Below are 26269 nucleotides of genomic sequence, written 5' to 3'. Positions count from 1 at the left end.
AGCAAAAGTGAAAGAAAAAAAACTTACACTTTACTGCTCTGAGTTGTGCCAGCCATAGGAGGAAAGCCCAGGGAGGTCAATGGTTCAGTTCCACACTCGGTTCTCACACAAACCACATTTTCAAACCACATTTTCAAGCAGTAACTTTAAACTAATTCTGGTTTGCTGTACGTATACTCGTTCCTGTGGCATCTGGCATGGTACTGCTGCTCCCTTATTCTCTACTAGTGGGTAAAGACAACCCAGATGCTCTGCAGGGTCCTGTCTTGTGGTTTAACACTGCAGTTCCTAAAGCTGCTCAATTCATAAAAGCATAGGATCGTACAGGTTGGAAAAGACCTTTAAGATCATCAGGTCCAACCGTTAACTTGGTCCAAGCCCACCACTAAACCACATCCCTCAGTGCCACGTCCACACATCTCTTAAATCCCTCCAGGGATGGTGACTGATCCACGTCCCTGGGCAGCCTGTTCCAGTGCTCCACAACCCTTCCGTGAAGCAATCTTCCCTAACATCCAACCTAAACCTCCCCGGGCATAATCTGAGTCCATTTTCTCATGTCCTGTGAGCAGTGAATAACATAATCAGTAATTTCCCTTTTTTTTTTTTTTTTTTTTAACTTTTCAATTGTCTGCAAGCAGCTTAAAGTGTTCCCCAAAGCATCTGTAATGAGAAATTAGTCACTAAATATTTTATACAAATAGTTTTATACAAATAGTTATTAGACTGTATCTTGATCACAAGCAGTTTGCTGTGGATTCGAGTGGGATGAAGGATTCGGATTGGATTTGTACCTCTGACTGTAACTCGGCCGCACGCAGCTCCTGGGGACAGCTTGCTTTCTCTGCTTCTCAAAGCAGCGCTGATGACAGCAGTCGGGCTGTTCCAGGCTTCAGGTGGCCAAGCTTGAAGTTACATGAGCCGTGATCCCTCCCAAACATCCCCAGCACGTTACCTCCACTGGGGTGCCTCCTAGTTTCAGAGCTACAACAAATACTTGCCACCTCCCTGTTTTAGAGTGGGGGAAGCAGAGAGAGTCTCGCTTGCTGCACGTGACCTTGGCTGCACGGGGCGGGTCTTGACCTATGGAGAACTCCTGATGTTTACACCCAACGCCAATAAACCTCTCCTCTCTGCCCTCCCACAGAGCCTAGCCCATGTGCGACTGAGCATCCCCCACCGCATGGTGCCTCAGGCCCCCCTCAGTACCGTTCCCTGCCTCCCACCACCCCTCGCAGCCCAACGCAGCACCGGGAGTTCACGTTAACGCCAAGAATTTCTCTTCTGTGTGTCATACAAGTAAGAAATGCTATTTTTTTAGTCATTTAAATCACCTGTCAAATGTAAGGAGTCTATAAGTTGTAAGACCATGGCTTGTTTTCCACAAAGGCTGGAAAACGCTAAGAGCACCATTCTGACCACAGCAACTGATTTTTAGATTTTGAGTTTGTAAAATCCGGGACAAAGTATCTGAAGGTCTCATGGGGCTGTAGCAGTGCCCATCAGCTCATGTTCTCAAAATGAACTGTTTCTGAACGGGTACCGTTTCAGGCAGCGGATACCTGATATTTTCTGACTCAGGCTACTAAAGGAAAAAACAGATCTCAGAGGTGACCAGGAAGAGGAATGGCAGCTGCGACACTGCCCGAGCCCCTGCTCATGTCTGACACTCTGCCCAGGGCCACGGGGAAGCCCGCGTGGGGCTGCAGAGACACCGGACCCCTGGCCAGGCTGTATCGGGGCTCTCCAACTGATGTGACTGATTTGGATTGTTGCAGTCGGAGCTTTGTTTGAAAGATGTTGATTGTTTTTCAACGGTAATTCATTGCCACCATGTGTTGTGGTCATGGAGAACGAGGCCCCACGTAGTGCTCGGCAGAACGTGAGGATGCAGAGAAGCTCATGGTCCATCAGCACCGCCCTGGGAACTGCCCTAGACCCCAGCAGGCAGACAGGCACATGGTGGAAACAGGCTCCTGGAGCTATTTGGGACCTCCCTTTGGTGCTTCCTTCCTTTCCTTCTTCTCCTGCCAAGCTCCAAAGCAAAAATATGTGATTCCAGTGTTTTTAAGCACAGGGAAGTCTGAAGAGGAACTGATGTCCTTCCAAGGCCTTTCACCTTCTCAGGCTGGAACATTTGCAAGGAGCTTTGGACAGGGGGGAGTTTGTGGTGTGGTCATTAAATAGCTTGTGGCATAATTGCAAATAAGGATCTAGCTGAGGCACACCTCAGAGAACCCAATTCTGAACTTCATGCCAAGAGGCTGGGCTCATTCTCGTGACACGTGGCTGCTCCTCAGCCTCCCCAGCCATGGGGGACCACCCGCCCATCCACCTACAGAGCAAGAGGCTCCCCAGAGACACAGGGACCACTGCTGGGGCTCTTCTGCTCAAGGCACTGCTGATGTAGGAGCTGGCCACGCCACTGGAGACAAGATTTCAATCCATTTTCTGAATTGTTTATAGACACAGGGACAAAAATAATTTTCTTCCAACCAGGTTTTCTTATGTCAGTCATTCAACATGTTCCTATGGTTTTTCCCTCCCTTTCTTATTACCTTTTCTGATAGTAAAGACGTTGCAGATGGGCATCAAACTGTGCAAAATGTAAATTATGATTGGGTAGAGTCGGAACATAAAAAATAAGTTATTTGGATGCATTTCTTTTCCTAAGGACCACAGCACATATGGCATGCTAAAAAAATGTCTCGTGTTCATTAGGGCTAAATGAGACAGGTTAGAGAATCATGGGCACCAAATGGAAAACTCGGGGAAAAAAATGCTGGCTGGCAACTCGTTCTGCTGATAATATTTTTTGGATGTTTCCCTCCTGCCCTCTCTCCCTCTTTTTTTTTTAAACTGCAAGGACATCTTTGCAAATATTTCACAAATATCTGATGGTTGTTGCTTAGGAATCTGTCCTCCCCGCTGTGCCTTCCTCATTTGAAGGTCATAATCTTCAGTTTGTGAAATCATAATTATCTTGCTAGCCACTAACTCTGATGTCACAAATGGAGGATTATGATGACTTCAATGAAAAAAGCAGCAGCGGGAGAAAATGAACTCCTCAGCCACTGAGAGTCTGTTTTCCTCCCCCCCCAAAAAAAATACAGTGGAGAAAAAATATCAGCAGAATGATCTCCAAATAGACTATTTTCTGCGTGGTATCACTGCCTCTGTCAGAATATGAGGGTAATTTCTGCCTTGCGCCAGTTGAACACAGACTTCCACTTTATTTTAACACATAGCAGGTCTTATATTTAATGTAACGACAGAATCTTGCTACTTCTTGTGGAGCTCATACAGAGACCTCAGAGTTCTTCTATAAAAATGAAACGAGTGTCCCTTTAACCCTTAGCAAAATGAAATGGCCAAGATTCACCACAAGGTCACCAGCACCCGAGGCTTCACTACCGCCAGATAATTTGCTTCTGTATCAAAAAATATAACAAACAAACACTGTCAGATTAATAAAGTGTATTTATTGTGCAACTTCCCTTATGGCTTGTTATTAAGCATCCCTGCCAGCCTAACTCACAAAACTCTGTGACTCACAGCGGGTGACAACTTCTCTGCCCAAAACTGGGGGGGAAGGGGGACCACAGCGGAGCCGGGACCATCCTGACGCACCTCCGCTCTCTGTACTCACGGGTTACCCTCTCCCTGTAGTACAGACCAGACAACACATATGCCTCACTTAGATGTGATTTAATTATTGGAAATACCACTGGAACGATGGCACTGACTTTCCTCCAGGATAGGCACGCTGGGAACTCGATTCAGCAATTCTGAATGCCATTATTTTGAATAAAGCTATCAATGTTTCTCCTGAAGAGTCTGGAATACAAGTAGATTTCTATTGTCACTATAAATGCTAGCGTGTGTCTCTTGGGCATCAAATAAAATACATTTCAATGTTACTGAATGTCTTATTCAAGCAGGCAAAGAGCTAAATTCTGAATTCCTGCCGGTTTATAAAAATATGAACTAATAGTGTGATGACACGGTTCTACTGTCTCTTCCAATTGCTGATGCCAGGCACTACCCTGCAATACATGGATGTGCAAAAGCAGCGGTACACCGGGACCAACCCCAATGTGTGGAAAGCGCAACGGATTCCGCCACACAAATGAGAACAAAAGTATTTAATGCCTGAGGTTCAGAAAAACCTGAAATTCCCAAAGTGCAACCATGTTCCCTGCCACTTGGCCCTGGTACTGGGCTGTGTCACTCAGGGGGGGAATAGGTAGCAGCAACTGCATCCTCACAGAAGAGCCGCCTTCCACAGGCGTATCACAGCAACAGCATCCCCAACTGCCGCGGCAGAGAGGAGAATATGTGGGGAAATAAAAGCACAACAGCTGTGGTGCCACAGGCCCCTGGCCTAAGGAGTATGTTGGGAGACCGATGCGCACACCCACTATTCTCAATCATTAGAAACAACATATGGTGGGTTGGTGTTCGTGCTGCCTTTCTCTGCCTGCCCTCTTTCTGCTCAAGGTATAAGTAAATTAGGAGAGTCAGGCTGCACATGTGAGCAGAGCATTGCGGAGAACAGAGCTGTATGGGGTTAGAGGGATGCGTAAATTCTTTATCAGGGTCATTTAAAATCTTCACCGCATCTTCATCAATTCTAAAAGCTCCAAAGGCACTGAAAAATTATCCCGTTTTGCCTTTGTGTGGCCAAAACCTTCCTGTGCTTTTTTCTGTTCCCACTGCAGCTGATAGACCCCATCATCACCATGGCTGTACACCAACTCCCAAAGCACCAAGCATAAAAGAATAACATGGTATCTGCAAGCAGGGTGACAGTGACTGCGATGGCTCACCCATCCCCAGGAGCACCCCACAACCTCCTTCTGCCTATTACCTGTGACAGAGATACACATCGGCTCATGAAATGGGCCAGCTCGGGCACTGCTCTACCCTGGGAACACCCCAGACAGCCTGGCCTCTGCGGGGTGGCCCGCGGGTGCTCAGGCGTGGGAGACTGGTCCTGCAAAACCTTCCACGGGGGCTGCCCTGCAGCAGCCACCGCTGCCACACCGGTACGGTGGGCGAAGATCGGTAGAAGAAAACACAGGGATGGGGTGGGAGTTCAGATAAAGGCACAGGCTGACAGCACGGCAAGGACATCAGCTGAGATAGATCTGTCCGTAGTGCCAGAGGTTGGGGGCCAGCAGGAGCAGGACCCTGCCCCAGGAGGGCTATTGTGGAGTGTGTGGCAACACACGCCAGGGAGGGGCTGGGACCCCGCTGCTCGCACGAGACACCCCCAGGAAAACAGGACAACAGGCTTTAATTCCACCTCTGCCCAAAGCAGGATTATGAACACCTCCTCACATTTAGGCTGCTTTTGATCTTGCAGAAGGTGATGTGAGAAATGCCACTGCTGCCAGAGGACCTGGGGACAGCAGCGCCGGGCACTGCTGCAATACCGACACATCGCGAGAGCTCAGGAGAAATGACACTAGAGTTGGTGTCACGACTGTGGAGTTAACCTTTGTCACCTCCCTATTTAGCTGACTGAGTTCCTCCCTTAATGAAGCAGTCTGATTTATGTACGAGTCATTTGCCTTCATAATAAATTTATTAAATGATCATCTTTTTTTTCCCCTCCAGATTTGTCACTTGAAACGTGGTAATTGGTGTTTAAACCTGCAATGGCATGTCATCAGATGAGTTCAAACAACGGTACACGTTCCTTGCTCTCAGTATCGTAACGAAGCTCAGCTGTCAGCACTAACTTGGGGACAGGTCTCCAAAGACAAGGAAAAATCCTGGAGTGAAGAAACTGCCTCGGGATGCTGACAGCCCGGCAACTGCAGCTTCTTCTCACTCCCTCGGTGACACGAGACTTAATGAGAACTGGGGAGCAGCACGACATGCAGTGGTACCCGAAGCAGTAATCTGGGGGTCAGTGCCAGCTCGAAAACACCATCACAGTTCAGCAAAGCGCTTCGGCCAGCAAGAAATGCAACTAATTCAATGAGGGCTTACTACATGGTTAGCATTAGACATGTTTGAGTATGTTGCTGAATCAGATCCTAATCTCACTCTCTTGGCATCTGAAAACCTGAAAATAAGTAAGACTGTGCCAAGAATCTGCTATAAGAATAATTGCTTTTAGTTTAAAAAACTAAGTTATAAAATACCTATAGAGTTGCAATTGGTCTTACTCTCTCTGTAAGCCTCATTTTACATTAGATCATTGTTTTCCATTTACAATTGGAATCAAAAAAGTACTTCTCTTTTAATTAGTTTTATAAATTTGCTGAGCTAAATGAATACAGTAGAAAAATCACAACTACAGGAAATGTGCGTAATCTGAGCAAACTGTATTACTTGTGGAACAAATTGTAAATCTATTGCTTAATTAAAATTATTTGAAATGCCAAGATGTGAAAACTCTGAATTATGCTGCCATACAAAATCTAGAGCTCATCTTAATAAATTACAATAGCCTCAGCTACAAAATTTTGTCATTTGAAAGTTTTCCATCTATACATGTAAATTTTCCCCCGCATTATATATATACACACTTTCCGGACCTCATTCGCATCCTGATTTGATCATTGATGGCAACAAACAGCACCCAGGCTCCTGCTTGGAGCTGCAACGACTGGGCAAGTAATGCAACTGGAAGACATAAAGTTCTAGAACACACCTTGCAAGGTGTTGATACATCAGCCCATTGAACCGGTCAGTCCTTATAGCTTTTGTGGTTTAGCCCAGAGGAACAGCACGCCAGACTCACCCGAAAAGGGTGGCTCCTCCACAGAGCCGAGCAACCTCGAAAGCACAGCGCTGCCTCACCCTGGGGGCGGTCCAGCCAGCATCTTGCCACGTTTTTGCAAAGACCACAGCCCAGATGCGAGCCTTTCTTCCCCATAGGATCACAGACCGCCAGCCAGATGAAACCCACCGCGCCAGAGGTGGTTTGTGGGAGAATCCGAACGCGCACCCTGCTGCAGACAGCTTCTGGTGCCCTGACACACAGCCAGACCTGGGCTGGGAGGCTTCTGCGGGCGACCTGCTCTGCAGAAATTTGCCACTGTGCCAAGCAGAGCAGTCCCACGCGGCCAAAGGTTTAGATGGAGAGCGGAAGAGTTTTAAATTCATTCTCTGACACTAATTGGAGACTTTTGTTCTAGATGATAATCTTAGTTTTCCCATTATAACCAAAATATAACTTAAACTATGTCCCTCTCTCCTTGTGATGGCTCAGTGTCAAAGCACTGTGAGTGGCAGAGATTAGCAATATTTTATTTCAGCTTTCAGGGCCTCAATAATCATGTGAAATTGCTCTTATAATCAGGGTTTCCTTGCCCACTGGCTGCTCTGTAGATTGCTAAGACAAAACCTACCCAGAAATACAGGAATTGTATTTCTGTACAGCTGTGCCAGCTGGCTATGCCATTATGCACTTAATTTCTTCGACTTGGGTTTCTCAGTAGGAAAAAAACCCAAATCCTAAATTGAATACATCTTAGGAATTTCAATTTAATTAAGAGGATGACAAGAGGTGATAAAGGCAGGAGGGTGTTTGTTATCATAACAGATTTCTACCTGCACTGCACTGATACACCGATGCCCATGTACTGTTATGTTCTGGAGGAAAAGAGCTGTGCAATCTGTACTATGTTGTGGCAGACATCAGTATCACACATACCTGTTTGGAACTGAGCAAAGGAGACAAAAATCTCCCTCTGTGCTGCAGGAAAGGGAACAGATGGTGCAAAAATTCATACACACACAAATTCACACTTTTTTATGACACAGGGTTACTAGTAAGAGCCTTCCATACTTATGTTTAAAACGATTACGGCTAGAGTTAGGCATTCTGGATTAGCCGCTAAAATCAAGCTGTGAAAGGACTCCAGCAGGCAAGGAGCCGCGTGGTGGAACAAGGGATCGGCAGGGTTCTGCAGCCCTGGATGGAGCAGGGAGTGAGCCGTGCCACGCTCTCTTCCCAGGCTCAGAGACACCGGCTCTTCCCTTCGGGTGACTGCCAGGTACTTCCAGGCACAGCTCCACCCGTTCCTACAAACCCCACGGAGCTGCCTGTTGGTACCCACCACAGCCCAACACATACAAATGGCAACCCAGCAGCTGCAAAGAGTCCCGTGTGTTTTATTTAAGAACATATATGCAGACGGTTGCCTAGAAAGCACACTCGATAAATAAAACATGTTTAATAACCCAAGTAAGCCAAACAAAATAAATAAACCATGCTACTGAATGGCAGCTTCCTCTGCAGAACAATCTGTAAAACATTTTCTGGGGTTTGCAAAGGCCGGGCTCCAAAATATTTGGCATGATACAGTACTACTCCTTAAACAGCTGCGAAGGTCTGCACGGTGCGGCAGCTAACCAGCACCCTGCTTCACAGCTCTCCTGCTCTGAACCGGTACAAACCAAACATCAGCTTGAGTCGGTGCTTAATTTTATGACTGCAAGTTATAATTGATTAGAAAACAGTAACTTATTACTTCCTTTTCCTACTGCTGGGAGTCAGTGCAGCACCAGTGAGGTGAGTAACACTGGGCCAACTCGCACCAGCTCACCGCCCAGCCTGGCAGACCCCCGCAGACCACTAAGGAACGCAGCTAAGCCCCGTGTGCCGAGTGATGTTCCAACGGGATGCCATCTTACTCCTAAAGATGCTGCTTCTGCCTGCAGAGTGGGGTGACACGAATGACACCGAGGTCTGAGCTTATTCTGGGTTTATTTCCAGCTCTCAGAGGGAGGGCTGAAGCCAACCCGAGCTGTGCCGATGCTGGAAGGGATGAGGCAGCAGTCCTGCCCCGGCTCCTGCTGCGGGGACAAGGACAAGCGGCAGGGTGCAGGGGAGAAGCATCCCATCCCAGGCAGCCGGGAGGGAGGCAGCGTGGGTGCAGGCTGCTGACAGCCGCCGGGAAACGGCTCCAATAAATCCCTGTGGCTGCCTCTGCCAAGGGGCTTGTCTGCTCCCACTGCTCTGTGAGGGCGGGGGGCTCATTTCTATCGGAAGGTTTGGCAGGACTGAAGCCACGCTTGTAAGAGGTGGTTTCCAGAGTCAATTTGTTCTTCTCTGCCCTTTTTTATTCTCCGTATAAAGCTAAGCATGCAGGAGAAGAACTGAGTCCAATTCAGCATCGACTAATTTTTCTCAAGACAGAAGCTCCCTTTCATTAAAAAAAAAAAAAAAAAAAATTCCTCTGTATTTCCATACATGCCACAATCTGGTGAATTACCAGAATGTATTATTTATATAAAGCCTCCTGCTTTGGAGAGATCCGTAATTGTTGGCTCCCTTGCTATGCGCTACAGCACAGCTTGCCTTGTTTCACAGCCAGAAGTGCTGCTGTATCTTTTTGTCTTCCTCTCCCCGGCAACTCAGCTATTCTTTTGAGACATACTGTAAGTGTCAACAGGTGGGACGGGGCATTAGGAGGTAGAGGCTGCCGCATTACTACAAAGGACCATCTGGGCACAACGTGCAGGCACAGAATGCAGAATCCGCAGCCAACAACACTGGAACATCTGTCTGCCTCCAGCCTCTTCACCTATGGTAAAGGTTATGTACCACCACGGTGCCAGCTGTGTCAGGTACTAGGCTTTTTTTTTAAAAAAAAAACACAACACAAAAACCAATACTACCCCACCCCCATCCCAGCAGTAGCCTGTGGGGACATATTTTTCACATCTTTATACATCTTAAAAATACACAATTCTGCTTCATTCAAAACCAAAGCATCCTCCCACTTCTGCCCGCACAGATCTTACCAGAATGTGCTTGCTGGGTGAGACTCGCCTGTGCAGGTGCAGAACCCCACTCCGCATGGCAGTGGTGGATACTATGTGCTTTGCCTGCATAAAACTTGGGGTTATACAGGCAGCCAAATAATTTTCAGCTAGATTTCCCCCACTATATTATTGAAGCAGGAAATTATTAACATGCTATCAATCATGCTCTTACAAACCCACAAAGTAAGCCAGAGACAACAATTTCCCCCATATTCCTAATGGATTTTACTATGAATAAACAAAAGCATTCCCATTCTGCACTTTCCTTTTCCAAGACTGCTGCCAGCTCTGACATTTTTTGTATTCCTCTGAGTAAACCAGTGCCAAAAATTCCCCTATCTTTAACAGCAACCAAAGCAGCAGCTACTGAGGACTCCTACAACCCTCAACCCACACTGCAATCACGGAGCCAAACCCCAAAACTTGCAAACAATTCCTTTGGCTAAGTTCCAGAGTTTCTCCCGGCTTTTCAAAACTGCACCATGCTTCAAGCAAAGTGTGGTCCTCACTGATAGGTGGGCAAGAAGCAAGGAGGAAGAGGTTACGTGTCTCAGGTGGTTGGAGCTCCGCAGCCCAAGGATGCTCCCGGCTGTCAGCGTCGGAGGCTGAGCTGCGTGGGTACAGCGACGTTCCCCAGCTGGCGTCTGAAGACGAGAAAGACTGAAAGCTGCCCGGTTACCTAGCCAGGCTAACATAACCTGGGGACTTTTGGTTCTTTTTGTTTGTTTGTTTGAAAATAGTGCTTTTAAAACATGTTTTGTTAATGCTTTATGGCTCTTTTAGGAAATACTCGGCAGGGCACACCACCTAAGGGAATAGGACCTCCATCTTCAAATCACAGAGCCAGCCTTCACATGTAGCTCTTCTCCACATGACATCCGATTCCCAAAACTGGAACTTGTTTCATTTTTTGTGAAGCTTTTTGACACCCGTTTGTAAACTCTCTGCGCCTCTGCAGGCCTCCTCCCTATTCCTCAGAGCCACGAGCTTGCTCGCTGAACGGCCCTGACGTGGCTGGCGCCGCAGCACTCCCACCCCGCCAGGCACCGCTTGCCGGGGATTGTTTGTTACACCAGCCGCTGGTAAATGAGGCTCGTGTGACAGACCGGTGGCTGGATAATGAGTTCATTCTCCAGACCCACCGAGAGCAAGGTACTTTCCTGGCCCATCTGTTCACCGAGCTCCTCATGGCATGGCTCCGGGAATGCTGTTTCTGCAGAGAGCGGCAAACACCCGGCGGAGTGCTGATGTGCAATAGACCCCGGGTTGATGGCCTCTGTAACACACGGTACAAAGCTTTCTCAGCCAAAAAAAGGAAAGAGACAGAGCACCGGGATTACTTCAGAGCCATTGCTGGAAATTCTTAAACTGGGGGGGGAAAAAAAAAAAAATCAGGGGGGAAGAAAGCCTCCAGAAGGCTAAAACAAATCTTCCAGTGGCACAGTGCTCTTCCTCGGCCACCTCTATCTCCTCCACATTTTTTAGGAGAAATAAAAGCTCCATGAAAGTCACAGGTCTGTAAACAGAAGCGGTCAGAAAGCCAAAGCAAAGATCTAGAGAGACTACAACAAGAAATGACACTTAAAATACCAAGCCAGGAAGCGTATCCAACCTCAACTGAAAATCTGGCACACCTGACCTCAAAAAGAAAAGAAAACAAACCACTGAAAAGCTTAGATGTCACCTGCAAATATTTTTAGAGGCAAGGAAAAATAGTATCTTCTTCGATTTGGGGAAGGGATGAATAAAAAGTGATGGGGGTTGGTATACTTGGGTGGCGAGTGGTTTAACGAAGATGAAGCAGGCTCTCTAGCACACCATCTTCTCAGTACAGAAACATGGCAACAGATGACTCTGGAAAACGTCGCATTTAATATTGCCTTTAAAAAAAATGTCATGTACGTTTTCAAACACATTGTCCCACAGAACTTGCTGCTATTTGATAGGAACAAGGTGCAGATGTAGGTGCTTCATCAATGCATTGAGACTGATGAAGGTCAGGAGAACATCCTCAGTTACATCCAGTAGGGCTTTTTAACGTTGAACTCTCATGGTTAGGGCTGGGATACGAGCCAACTCTTAGCAGACAGAGTTTTCTCCGGGTGAATCCTTCCATAGCTGTCTATTACCCCATACCACATTATTTTTTTTTGACACACATAGGACTGTCCATGTAGAAACAGGACCAGACACAGCAGAGGTGCGATCCACTCTGGGAAACCCTATTTGGTTTTGCAATTACATTACAGTCTTCTCCCTGACTGTACTAATGTCTGAATTAAACTGTAATATCTCATGACTGGGACCTTTCTTTAATTCATGCTGAAGAGTCCTCACACAATCTGTGGCGCTGAACAAAGTAGTAAATTCACCTCAACATCTTTATGCTTTCGCGTAGTCTTTAAATCATTCATATCCAGACTTTCTGTGTGTTCTGGATTGGACAGAAATGTTTCTAGCCTGTAACTTTTCCATTAATGTTTTTGAGGAATGAACCCTTTAAAGAGAAAGCTTTGTTCTTTAATCATCAGGAGGAAGAGCAATGCCCACGCTTCACTGACGCAGGATGACCCCTGAGAAGCCCCTGAGCTCTGAGCCATCTTGGAGCAGGTCGCTTTGAACACGGGCAGAAACCGAGCCCTAAACACATCCCCAGTGACGGGCACACGCTGCAAACCGATGGCTGGTGAGATGCCATCTCCCTCCCCCTGCTTGCTTGCAAGGGAAGGAGGGGTTAATGGTGCCCAAGATGTCCTCCCCGGTGCGGGCAATGTTAGGCAAACTCTCTGTGACACGATGTGCTGCTGTGCAGGGAACTCTCCAAACGTGCTTCCCTGTAACATGTAATGCAACTACTCCCCAAGACTTGGCAAAAGTTTGAAGACAAGTTTGAGAAGAGGCTCCCCTGCATCATCTGAAGAAGCCAAGTGTGCGAACACCAGAGCTGCGTGGTCAGAGATTGCAGGCCTCGTGAGGCACCCCCAACAGTATCTCCGCTGAGAAACAGCGTGCCAAGGGCTCACAGGTAAAAACCACCACTGAATACAGCAAAATAAATTAAAACAACATTAAGGGGATTGACTTAAATAGGCAGAGTTCTGTAAAGTTCAGAAAAAGACCTTCCTCAGTCAGGACCCTACACACCACAGCATCGCAGCCTCCAGGCTATTGATGGCATTGACTGTCCCTCTCTTCTGGCAACTGCCCTTTTCTCCATGAACTCTTTTTCCTCCGCGGGTTTAAACTCGATTCATAAGGTCCCCATAATCATTGCTGTAGGGGCTGGTAGGAGAGAAGGACCCCACAGGCATTTGCTATGCGTGAAATCCTCCTAGCCAAACTTCATCAAACATAATTTAGCAACCACAGAAGGCAGACCTGCAGGGGAGAGCTTTCCCTTTCTTTGGGGGTCTGCACTGGCAGCTCTGGAGCCACCTTCCACCGCTCTGACCATGAACCACCCAACACGACCAGTAGCTCTGCTTCACCCCAGGGAGCTTCTGGGAAAGAGACTCTTGGGGGAATCCACTTCCAAAGCGTGACACGAAGGTACAGGACGCACGACTTCAGAGCCTTGTAGGGCCAAGGAGCACGTTGCTGAAAGCACAACACTTACTTTCAAAACAGCAGAATATTGCAAGCAAACACAAGCACAACACGACAGCACGCTGTTGCCTGTATATTGTTTCCTTAGCTGCTCCGAAGGCCTGGCTTGAGGCCAGCCTCCCAAACACACCGGGCTCCCCCCAGCACCATGTGGTACCGCAGGTCTCTCCCTACTTCTGAAACTGCTCTGAGATGGTTTGGCCTCCTGCAGTGCTCTCCAGCTCCCCTCTTCCCAGCTGCTCACAGCTGCTGCCTCCAGCCTCTGACCTTTCGGTGGCTACCTGGGAAATCCCAAATTCAGTGAGAGACTTTTTAAAGCAAACAGTTTACATATGATTAATTCTTCCTGTAGACCTCCAAAAAAAAAAATTTCTTCCTGATTAACAAAGGTCACTGAATCTCAAAAGTTTACTGCAAACAATTCCAACACATTACAGCCCTCCTTTAAAAAAATGAAGTCAAAGCAAAACTGGTTGTGTCTGGAGAAAATAGATGCAGCGGAAAAAAAGGCAGAAGCCAGGCAGACACAAACTGAATTGCCGAGGGCAGATCAGCTGTAACACCATCAGCAACTTGGCCTTATCAAGTGGAGGGGGACAGGGCAGGACCTCTTACCACAGCAATCCCCTGTCACAGAGAAAAAGAGTATGTATCCTAAGAGCCCGTATCCTAAGAGCACGTGCTGCCCAGAGCGCCTGTTGGAGCCACTTGGCAGCAGGACAGTCTCTGCATGCTCTGAGGCTGCACTTTTCCTTCATAGATGTCAAAACACTTTGTAGAGGTATGACGTGACGTTATCTTCATTTTACAGACAGGGGAACTGAGAGGCGGTGATGGTAAGTTATTTTTCTCAAGATGAGATAGTGGGTCACCGGCAAAGTCAGAGTCGTGGTCCTTACCCCCCAGCATCACTGCCAGCCTCCGCAGCCTCCTCGGGAAGGCGAGGTTTAAACGCAGCAGTGATGCCCATGGCAGGTGCTGTGCCTCAGAGCACGCCAGGACTTCTCATTGGTGACACATGGTGACAGAGTCAAATAAAGCTCAGCACCTAGGGCCTTCCAGCTGGGCTGGCACACCACAGAGCCATGGTGGCACAGAGACCGTCCCCTCACAGAGCAGGTGCTCCTCGGGCAGGGATGCTCCAGCCCTCGGTGGGCTTTCACAGCTCTCTGGGGCTGGCAGAAGGATTTTTGCTGAGAAGCATATAAAAATATTAAGAAGGAATCCTCAATCATCTTCCCTCCCGTTCCCATCATACCTTTCTCTATTAGGCAGCTGTGACTTTGCTAACCTGACTGATCCATAATTCATAACTATTATCCATGCTCAATAATTACAATGTTAATATTTTGCTAATTTAGAAGTACCTTTCTCTGGCAGAGTTCAGCCTGTACGACTGACTAATGCACAATTTAATATTTAAGTGTTTATGAACAAAACCATTCTCTCTCCTCTTTCTTTTCCTCCCTGACTCATGCCTTCAAAATGTTGGGGAAAAGAGGAAATCTCATTACTTTAAGGCCAAATTTAAAAATGATGAAATGCATAATGCCTTATCTATCCATCAAAGCCAATTCTGCAGTACAGACACACTGAAAGCCCTTCACTTTTTAATCACTAATAGGTAACACTATCAAATTCAGCCCTACACTCTATTAGAATTGCGGTAGAAAAGCACTTAGTGTAATATCCAAAGACAGCTTACCAACTACCGCTCGCTTGGCTCCAAGACAAGCCCAAATATGCTAATAATTTGAAAGCTTCCTTAAACAATGTGCTTTATCAATATGCTCAGAAGAGGAAATAAAAATACCTAAACAGAACCTTCATAGATGAAAAAAAAATAATAATATTAAAAATATCTAACTTGTGTCCACCCAGAGGATTATGACTTTTTCACAATGTAGGCATCGATCAGTGAATTACCTGTGGCTGTGCTGCTGCCCTGGCTGCCGAGTCCATCATCTCCCGGTTGTAAAGCACAGGAACCATTTCCATTCCCTGCCGCTCCCCACCCTGTTCACCCTTCCTTCTGACCACATTCACTTCAGGCTTGTTTGTAGCAGGATTTTTTATGCCCTCATCTCCTATTTCCTCATTTCCCCATCAGCCTCCTAAGCACCAGGAACGTACGGTGTTGGCAGGGCAGCGACGAACTTTATCCAGCCTCCTCTCTCCAAGCCGCAGCTTCCTTGACCTCCTCCAAGGGGAGGACATGCAGAGATGCTAAAGCATCTGTGACCAGGTCCAGTGCTCATATCCACTCTTTTCCTATCATTGTCAACCTCACACTTAAGATTCTCTAAGGTTTTCTTGCATCCAGAGTGCCACCGACAGCGTGCTGCTGTAGAACACCCAGAGATTTAGCAGAACCGCCCACCTGCCGGCAGCAGCAGAGTTTTGACGAAGGGATGTAGCAAACATCAAGTTTACACGTATACAGAGACACTGTGCGCTGGTGACAAGTAGTACAAAGGCTTATTTGATGCGAAGACAGAATGACTGCATTGCTCATGTCAAGAAAAGATCAGTGGAAGCATAACAACAGACCATTCTGCATGCTACACACGCCACATAAAGCACAAAAAATACTCTTTATGTTTCCTGTGCTTTTTTAGCCTGGTTTCTCAGAAAAAAAAAAACAAGAGACATGCAATTGTTCTGTCAGTCATTGCTTCCCCAAATAACTTTTGAACCTGTTGGCTGATCTCAGATTTGACAGATAGGCAGAGGTCTCCAGGGGATCACATTCCTACCAGACGTGTGAAAATAATAGAGACTCAAACTAGTGCCTTTACTGAACTCACCTACGCGCCGTGCCTTCCTCTGGTCTGTACCTCAGGGGTACCAATTAGACCACAAGCCAGAGCAGCTCTGCGGATGAGGGAACAGCTGGGGGAAATGCTTACTTAAATCATCAGGCAACGCACACGGGAAAAATGATGTTGCAAACGCTCCAACCGCAGGACATGCTGAGATGAGGGCTCCTGCCTTCTCGGATCCATCCTCCCCCAAGCACAGAAATCCAGAGAAGAATCCAGAAACGCCCATGCCAGCAGCCTGAGCAGCTGGCCTTGGCATCTTTAGCACCTACTTTGCTCTCAAAACCAACGTCGCTTATGACATTTGCAAACTCCCGTGTGATGTCAGTGCTAATGCCCCACGGACCGCCCTGCTTCCCCAAGGCACAGCAATAAGTGGCATTACCTTCCTCCAGCTCCCCCGTGTGCCCCCTCGGAGCTGCAAACATGAATGCATCCTCTGAGCTACTAAAGCACAGGTACATCTTGCTGGTGTTACAAAATAATAATAATAATAAAATAGAGAAGCATTGCCTGGCGAAGAGTAAGATTTCTATTTGGTTTTAAGGGGATGCATATGACAGGGAAGCTACAGGACTCTCATTCTAATAGCCAATGCTGCTAATTAAAACTGTTTTGGAAGATCTGCAGCTAGCATATAAATCACCCCACTATATGCTATAAATAAGAGGCAGATACTGAATTGAATAGCTCCCATTTGTCAACGGAATGAAGAGATTTGATTGTGCCTTTTTGAATAATAAATCCAGACATACCTAGCAGGGCACTGAGAGTTGCTAGAAGTGTCTCTTTTATCAAACAACAATGATTATATTATAGGGTATGCATTATGGGGGATCATCCATTTCTCTTGTTTTCTCATTTATCGCTGACATCCTCCCTCCCAGGCGAAGCATTTTGCTCCATACAGCATGTGTTCATGCGAAGATCTCAGAAGTGAGGCAGGAGCGAACACTACAGAGTCTCCCAACGTGCCCCTGCTAGGATGTATCCCAGAGCACCAGGAAGATATGTGGGGAAACTGAGCTGCGGAAGACTAAATACACAGGTTTTTCTTCCTGTCCTTTTTCCCGTAGCACTTCCAAAGGATGCTCAAAATGTACCGGGTCTCAGATAGAGCAGTCACGTAGTTCTTATTGGCAATGGATGGCCATTTGTACAAAACAACACAGAGACGCCAAGCTAAATACCTTAAGGTCTCTAATAACATCACTGAACAATGGAAACCCCAAAAGGCATTCACACACAAGCAACAGATTTGCACTAGTAACAACAACAATAATAATAAAAATCATAAAAGTTACCTCACTCCTGTGCGGAAAGCTCTTCTCAACCATGAACACTAGATTCCACTCACAGCCACCATGTCTTTCTCACTGTAAAAACCAAACAAATAGGCACTAATTAGGAAACAGCACTTATTAATGCTAAGTTCAGAGTAGCTTCAAATCTTGCACATACACTCATAAAAAAAGAAGATTTAGGATTCCCTGTCACACGGCAAGCTGCAGAAGGTTAATTGAGTTCACTGTAGAGGTATCGTTACCTCTATAACATATCTAAGGAAAAAAGCAGTGCAGTCAGGTTATGAAGACAGATCTACTTTAAGCCTCTAAAACTATTTGTGAAATTTTTGCTCCCTCCAAACCCTCTACAACTGAACAGAAACTTTCTCAGCATCCCCTGGACCAGCAGGTTTTGCACCTTCCCACAGGCAGATGCTCTCATCCCGCCCGCTGGCAGACGTCAGCTGCATGTGAGCCCTCACCTCTGGCACCCCTCCCCTTTTCCCAAAGGAAAAACATCCTCTGGGACTGACCATGGGATTTAGTGCAGGCTTTTCTCTCCACTGCTGAAGAAGTGACTGCTGGCTGGAAGCCAGCGAAATGAGCCCACGGGGCTGCTTCCTAGGGGCTGTGCCTTTACCTTCGCTTCTGCTGGGGCTGAAGTGGGGAGAAAAAAGGGGGAAATCTCCCCTTCTGGGGCCTCTCTTCCCCCCTTCCAAAATGGCAGCAACTGCCTACCATCCTTTCCACATCCCTGAGACAAATAGCATCTTTCTTGCAGCCTGCTCCTCATCTGCTCAGGCTAGTAAAGCTGTGACCTATGTGCACGTCTCTTATCAACAACAACTGTAAATGGGGATGGTTTTATTATTTTGGGGTTGTTTGCTGATAAAAGGAAAAGACAGTACTAGGCTGAAAGAATTTGATGGCTATGCATTGATTTTGAAATCCTGGCCATGCTGCCTGCATCCTGGAGCGCTTACTTTGCTGTCTGCCCTCCCTTTGCTTCTGTGACTGCTTGAGTTCCTGAGTCGAAATAATGTTCTAGGCACCGTAAGTCAGGCCACGACTTGCATGTCACCAGCTCTGCAAAGGCTCCACAGTCACTGTTTAGCGCCTGACGATGCCAAAAGCTACTGCAGAACAATTTCACGACATACACACGCACACAAAGCACAAACAGTGCTTACCCCACTAAAGCAAGCAGATGGGACTTGGAGCACCAAGAGGATAAACCACCATTTTAACAAAATCAGTTTGTTCCGATGACCTGAACTTGAAATTAAGGTGTTAAAATCCCAGACAAAAGAGAATTTCTGATTGGCAGCCAGTGATGTCATATCTGTGCCAATTAGGGAGGTAATTCATGCGGCTGCCTTTAAAAAGAAATAATTCCCTCTCTGATACAGCAATAAGACATTGTAGACAGCCCATTTGCAGGGGATTACATGGCACTTCTCAGGTAGTTAAAGCCACTGAGCCTTTTGACCTTGTGCCTCCTAACGCTACTGGAGGCATAATCACATAGGAACGCACTGCTTATCATGTGTGTCTTATTGCTTAAATAAAGTCCAGCCATCCAGCAACCCGAGCTGTGGACCTCAGGCTCATTTTCAATTAATTATTATGCGAAAACAACATGGATGTAATAAACAGTGCTATTAATTAGGTTATTATATCATTTCAGGGGTGGACTACACAGACTAAGAAATATTAGAGGAAGCCTGTGCCAGGCCAGAATAACAGCATTTCTCAGGTCATTGCCTCAAACGCAGATATTTGATGCTACCACCACGCTCACACAAGACAGTAAATCTTTGCACGTTGCAGTCTTGAAGTCACTAGATCTAATTGTCTCACCAGATGAGATCCTAGCTTACCACCTGTCATAATGTTCAGCACATAATGAACATCAGGCAAGGTGAAAATTGGTATCGAGAGCATTTCCAAGAGCTAAAAAGTTAACAGTTAAATTGGAAATCAATATATGCTTTAAGTATTGATCAGCAGAACAGAAATCTTCAGGTTTTTGCTTCTGCTGAATGAATAGTGTTATAGGTTGAGATCAAGCCCACTGAAGCACCCTACCTTTAACAGTTACTTTAAAAAAACAAACACAAAGCAACCCAACCCTAGGCTTTAGAGAATGATTGCCTAACTCTACCACAAGCATTTGCATCTGTGAAGAACCACCAGGAACAGGCTAAGCCAGGTGTCAGCCGTGACTTTTTTACTGTCTCTTAGTTTCTGAAGTTGCGTTTGCCTCCTCGAAACAAACAGCAAAGACCAGAAGAAACCACAGCTGAGGGGCACCCCCTTTGAGGGGCACCCCATCTGAGGAGGACGGCCTTTGGTACAGGCATGGGAAGGGCAGGTCTACGCCTGGCGACGGAACACAGGGCAAAGATTTTGGACTTGCTCAGTACATGGAAGCCCAGATGTTGTCTCTGCAATGCAATGCACAGGCCTTCCCACTATTCTGTGTGCAGAACTGCACGAAGGCAACTATTTTGCTTCTGGGAGCAAAGTTAGTATCTCTGCACAGTACTCTGCCCTGTGGTGGGGACTCATCTCCTTGGGTCAGTACTAGGTGAAGAGCAGCTGCAGCATATATCATCACATGCTGTATAAGTGCTCAAAGCAAGCTTTTCAGACTCACTGATGAATGAAATAGCTGTGAAAAACAAATGTCTTATTGTTTGAGTCCTCCAGCCTGCGAGGAAGCAGGAATTTCTGTGCACTACATCAAAGAAACACTTGACCCGATGTGATCAATTCCTCCTCCTAATTATTACACACCAAAAGACCTGAATTTCTGCTAAGTTCGTTAGGTGAAAAGGGGCAAGAATATCTCAGAAAAGGTTAGAAAAACTGTACATCTCTATAAATATTTGTTGGTCTGCATTCCTTTAACTTTGCATGATTAAATACAGCCTGCTTCTGTTCTTCCACTTTATCCTCCGGGGAAATTTATCATCAAAATTATTGTACAGCATTCATTACTCTAGCCTCATTTAAAACCTTGCCCTACTTATTATTTAGGCTGAAAAAAAAATAATAATATGTTGCTTTGTATAGTATTTCCTATAATAGTCTCAATCATTACATTTAAAAGATTGCTGTAAGGCAGCTTAGCCTGCATTAGAGAAAAATAAAGCGGAATCCCATAGTTAAGTGTTACAGTTCTTATTCAGCTTTTGTTTCCCAAATCATAACAATGCAATGTTTCAATTCCTTAAAAGGCTCTTGCTGCTAATTAGCAACAAGCAGGACTTCAGTCCCTGGCTTTGAAAGGGACATCTAATGGTTCTTCTCTGGCTTAAAAGGCAATGGGGAAAGGCAGAGAGGTGGGAAGGGAAGGCAGGCGGGAGGCTTCGCCGGCTCAGAGGGGCGGCCGTCTTAAATCAGCGGTGCAGGGAACACGCTCAGCTGCGACAGAGCAGCAGGCAAAGCGGACGACATATTTTTTTAACTCTCATTCAAAACTTCTTGTTTGTCCTAAAGACAGAAGTGGCTATTTAAAAGAAATGAGATGTGCTGTCTGAAGGGAAGGAGGAATTCTAATGTAAATCCCAGCAGTAATTTGGGAAACTGTTCATACTGATACATGGAGCCTCTTCATACGGACTGTTCTGTTGCCGAGTACCATTGCTGGTATTTTAGATAACACTATGTGTGTGTTTGTCTAACCCTTCTGTACTTCTGCAGAAGGACCACCGATGGGGGCCTGAGGTCGCTGGTACAGTTCTCCCTGCGACGCAGACCTGCCGGGGGAGGTCAGCGGGGAGAGCCCACCTCTTCTCCCTCCAGCAGCCCCAACAAGACCTTCTTCCACACGGACTGCAGAACCGAAGGCCGCCTTACTTCTGGTTTGACCATAGCAAACTCAAACAGAAACCACAAGGTGGGCGAAAGCCATATATTAACACTGAACACTTTTTGGAGGTCATGTCACGTATTTATTGGCTTGTTTAGGTTGTTCTGACCTTCCTCACTGCCTTCCCTGGACCTGACCGACCTCAGTGGCTCTTTGCTGCCTATAAAGTTGGCTCCCCTTCCACTTCTTCTCCATCCCAGATCAAAGACCTGATATAGGGTTTAGGAACAAAAAAAGGACCCCCTGGCTTAACCCTCTGCAATGGTGAAAATTGCCCGGTTATACCTAATCTTCACTTCAGGTTGTGATTCACAACTATACTTTTCCCTTTCACCCGCCTACCCTGTCTATTTGACTGCTTTCTGTGAGAGGCCTTACTAAAGACCTTTCAATATCGTAAATAAACGAGATAAGCCAGTTCCTCTCTCTTCCTTTCTTATTGACAAGTTCAAAGACTTCCAAGAGATTAAGAGTGAAAGACTGTAAGCGACCTGCTGGGTCATCAAGCCTAGGCATTTCCTATCACTTTCAGCCATATCCTATAGTACCTTTCTACTGGATAAGCCTGATCTTATCAGCATCTCCCAAATGTTTTCCTTTTTTCTTATCATTTGAACCAGTTTACCAGGTACAAATGAAAGGCTTAGTGGTCTGTAACTCCCTGGATCATTTTCTTTCTGGTGTCACAAGAAGGCATTTTGTCCTTTCTATCCATCGAGCAGACACACTCCTCATCACCCACAGGAAGGGAAAGAAAAAGAGGTAAGTCTTGGTGGATGGAAGGGAAGCAGAGCTGATGTTCATACAAGATGTACTGCCAAGTCCAGTATGGGCAATGCACTGACAACCCTGTGAAACACTGAAAATTCTTATTTTAGAAGAGAAAGAGGTCAAGGCAGGGATCAATATTTTCCTTGGGTATTATTTTATCATTAGACTTAACAGATAAAAATATTATTATTTTCTTTTTTACCCCTAATTGTATGGATTCAGAGTTAATAATGAAAAATATGCAACATCCTGCTGTTTGCCATGCACAAAATACAGCGCTCTCATGAGTCCGGTCAGCAGAGGCTGTTTCCAATCTATACTGATGAGCGTCTGTGAGCTTCCTGCGACTGGAGGGACTGTACTCATTAGCTGTGCTGTGCTCTAGAGGGACAAATTACCATCCGCCAACCTTGCAGCCGCCCAACACCCAGCCCTGCGCGCCAGCAGCTGTGCAGCACATCCAGATGCACGCTGGCGATCTCGCTGCCTTTCAACAAAATACGTTAGGAAAATCCATAACGCTAAGATATACCTATGGCCGTAAAAGGGGCTTTCGCAAGAGGGACGTATTCTGTGCCGCCTCTCGCCGGCAGCCATTTCGAGTGCATGAAAAGCTTTAGACTTGCAGCTTGCTGAGATGAGCAGCAGAGATCTCACCCAAAGGGGACACTGCTCTGGTTCAGGGCCAGGAGAGGTCAAACTATGGTCACGGGCAATTTCCAGCGAGTCTGAGCCACGGCCCATTAACCCACGTGCTACACACACGCGCTGGGTTGTAACACTCACACGAGAGGGAGCAGCATGCCACTCTCTCTGGGTCTGCAACAGCCCCAGACCTTCTCTCACACGCGGAAAGTATTTTAATATGACAGGAGTTCGCCTCCAGAGGTTGACCCACAAACAACTTTGGTACAACAAAAACATCTCCCCAAAACAGGTTCCTGAAGCAAACCCGAGAGCGCGCTGGGGTGTGCAGGGCTCCAAGCGGGGAGCGCCCACTGATGCAGCAAAAAGAAGCAAGAGGGTGAACGTGAGCAGACCCTCAGTACTTCGAGAGGAAGGGAAGAAGCTTGCTTTTTTGTTTGCTTTTTTTTTTTTTTGAGTGATGCATTAATTCTATAACTTGCAATTAAATCAATAAATTAGCATTGTCCTCTATTTTGTAAACAAAGGCTATTTATACTTTGATATTCTGAAATATAGCCAATCCCTTACATAGCAAAAATAACCTTACGAAATGCTTACAGCTTAACGCATCTCCCAGAAGGGGAGACTGCAGCTACCACCTGACAGACACAAAGCAAAGCCATGTTTTGGAACTGCCAGGAAAACACATCTAAACCACCTCCTTGCATCACGGGTCCACAAACACAGCACGGGACCCCACCGCTGCCAGCTGCAAACCCCCCTGCAAGCAGAAGCCGATTCCTCCTGGACAGGGGAGCTCCGGTGCCTCCGCTCACCAGGCAAAATTCCTGCAGGTATTTCCCTGCAGCCCACCGACAGGACCACACCAGAGCAGATATCCACACTGAAGACCCTGGAGACCCCACACTGGAGCAGCAGGGTATGTCCTGAAGGAACCCCAGCCCTTGAGAGCCCACCTGGGGAAGGTTTATCCTGAAGGACTGAAGCCCGTGGAAGGGACCACGCTGGGGCAGGAGAAGCGTAGGAGGAAGGAGCGTCAGAGAGGGGCTGTTACAGACTGACCACAACCCCCAATTCCCACCCTCCCTGGCGCTGCTGTTGGGAGGAGGAGGTAGAGGAGCTGGGAATGACCAAGTGGAGCTGAGCCTGGGAAGAAGTGGGGAGCAGATGTTTTAGTTTTTGTTTCTCACCATCCTACTCTATTTTTAAATTGCAATAAATTAAATCAATTTTCCCCACGTTGAGTCTGTTTTGCCCACGCCAGTAACTGCAAAGTGATCTCCTGTCTTGATCCCAACCCATGAGCTTCCCCATCACCTTTTCTCCCTCCACCCTGTTGAAGGGGGGAGTGAGAGCAGCTGGGTGGGATCTGGCAGCTGGCCAAGGCCGACCCACCGCACTCACCCATTCCCTGGCAGGCATGTCTTTCTTTCCAAGAGTTTATTTGGAAGAGCTTGCTGTTCAACCAGCATCCCGCCGAGCGATAAGTGCGTTGTGCAGGACCTGCAGATGGTGTTTGAACGGCATGACAGTGACCGCTGGCCACAGGCAGGATCCTGATAACCACCACTGCAACAGTGCTGCTCCCTTAACTCTAAGCTACGGGGGCTGGGAACTGGCTAGTCCAAAAGAGAGAAAAGTTGATCCCAGCATGACAGCCTTTCTGTCAATCCAGCCTCTATCATTTATTTAAGTGTTCTTCTAATCTTCCAGGCTGTGGCTCATACATTTATATTCTTAAATTCTTTATGAGCAGTAGGATTAACACCTCTTTCATCACGCTGGAAGTAAGGCTGATCCTGAACAGTTTTGATCTATTCCAGGAACCCCAAAGCTTTCCGTAGTTGTTATATTCTGAGCTGTGGTTTTCCCCAAAGGGGTAGCTGCAGCTTTTCCTGTGGTACTGCCTATGACGTCATGGTTCTATCCCACCATTTCTATGGGAAAGCCATCTGCCTCCTGACCCCCCAACGACTTTCCATCAGCAGGAAAAGAAACTACCAGCACTGAGGGGATGGTTGGGGGATTATCAGTTGGTTATCAGAACCAGAGTGACAGAAATCACACACCGCCTCCTCCATCTCAAACCAGAAAAAATGAGCTGTCAGGTTGGCAAGAGTCTTTTCTGTTCCAGACCTTCAAAAAGAACTGATTTTCAACATTTTAAGCAGAAGGGTCCAGGTCCCCAAGTCAAAGGGCCACCTCTTTTTCTGGGATCCTTTTTGCAGATTTTGTAAGAGTTCAATTAGCAAAACAAGATGGTCCGATCATCAGATGCTTGCCGTGACGTCTCCCACAGGTACATGTCAGTGCAGATGCTTCTCTTGCTGTCCCACATGTAGCACAAAAGTGGCCCAGGAACAGGCTGCCTGGCCAGGGTATGTCTGTGATCACGGTCTGAGCCCAGCTTCTCTCCAGCACTTACACGCATTATCACTCAGACAAGAATGGGATCTTGGTCAGGTCTTCTGCCCTGGATTTGCCCCTAAATGTCATTTCACATCTGGACACACTTTCTAAATTTGTTTTCCAGATGCTTCTAGCAGTGTCTGCCCTTTCGCAGTGCTTCACGCCAGCAGCATCCCTGTGGTGAGTGTCAGAGGGTCAGAGGAGGTTATTTCAAGGGGCATGGAGCAGGAGCTGATTGTGCTTTGGCTGGTTCTTCTCCGAGGCCGAGCTCCCGTGTCCTGCCATCAGCCAACCCTCACCTCAAGGAGAAGCCACCCCTAGGCAAGAAAATCGTCCTGGGCTCCCTGCCACCTCCAGGGCCACCCTACAGCCATGGCTCGGGCCTCGGACGGTGAAATGAGCCTTTCCCTCCCTAACACCACTCTTGCAACTGAGGAGGAGGAACAGTTCTCACCGTCCTGTTTAGGGGGACCAAACATGAACAGCTCAAGGCTGTGGACCTTCCCTTCTGCGCCAGATCTTCTCTCTCTCAGGAATATTACTGCATTTACCCTGCCTCCGCCCTGCCTGTTGTTTGGGCAGGCTCCGCTCCCATTTCCCATGGAATCCCTCTCTTCCACAGATGTGTGGACTTCACGCAGCTAAAAGCTGTCTGATAACGTCCATCACCATCCTGCGCACTCTGGGTTTCAACCTGTGCGTGAGTGTTATGACTTTGATGAAAACAATGAAAAATTATTATCTTGTTATGTCATTTGTAGTGGAAACAAAGGCTGATTTTGACTTCTGAGTAGTTGGATCTAATTCTCTGTCATGAGTTCACTATCACCTCCCCCTCCCGAGGCGTTGTGCCGCTTCTCTGTTAAAAAATGAGAGGTTCTGAACAGGCACGGGCGAGGGTCAGCTCTGCCTGTGCTTCCATTCCACAGCCAGTGTTGTAGAACACATACTGATGAGGATCATGATGATAATGAGGAAAATAATAATGAGCATTGATCTCGATGGAGATGCTCCTCCATTCTACCAGGCCACTGAGATGAGAATCAGGAATCCCCTGACAT

General features: G+C 46.9%; 1 protein-coding gene across 6 annotated transcripts in view; it reads right to left on the bottom strand.

Annotated features, from left to right (window-relative positions):
• The window catches only part of DAB1 (DAB adaptor protein 1), a 566655-nt gene that overhangs the window by 229804 nt on the left and 310582 nt on the right, over nucleotides 1-26269 (bottom strand). For all 6 annotated transcript variants that reach the window (XM_080406386.1, XM_080406380.1, XM_080406381.1 and 3 more), the window contains one exon: nucleotides 17522-17593. The gene's annotated coding sequence lies outside the window, so the exon portion shown is untranslated. The remainder of the gene's footprint in view (nucleotides 1-17521; nucleotides 17594-26269) is intronic.

The sequence above is a fragment of the Falco punctatus genome (assembly GCF_963210335.1).
Source record: "Falco punctatus genome assembly, chromosome: 11".
NCBI lineage: Eukaryota > Metazoa > Chordata > Aves > Falconiformes > Falconidae > Falco > Falco punctatus.
Note: the sequence above shows the minus strand (reverse complement) of the source record. Positions and strands in the feature narration are given on the sequence as shown.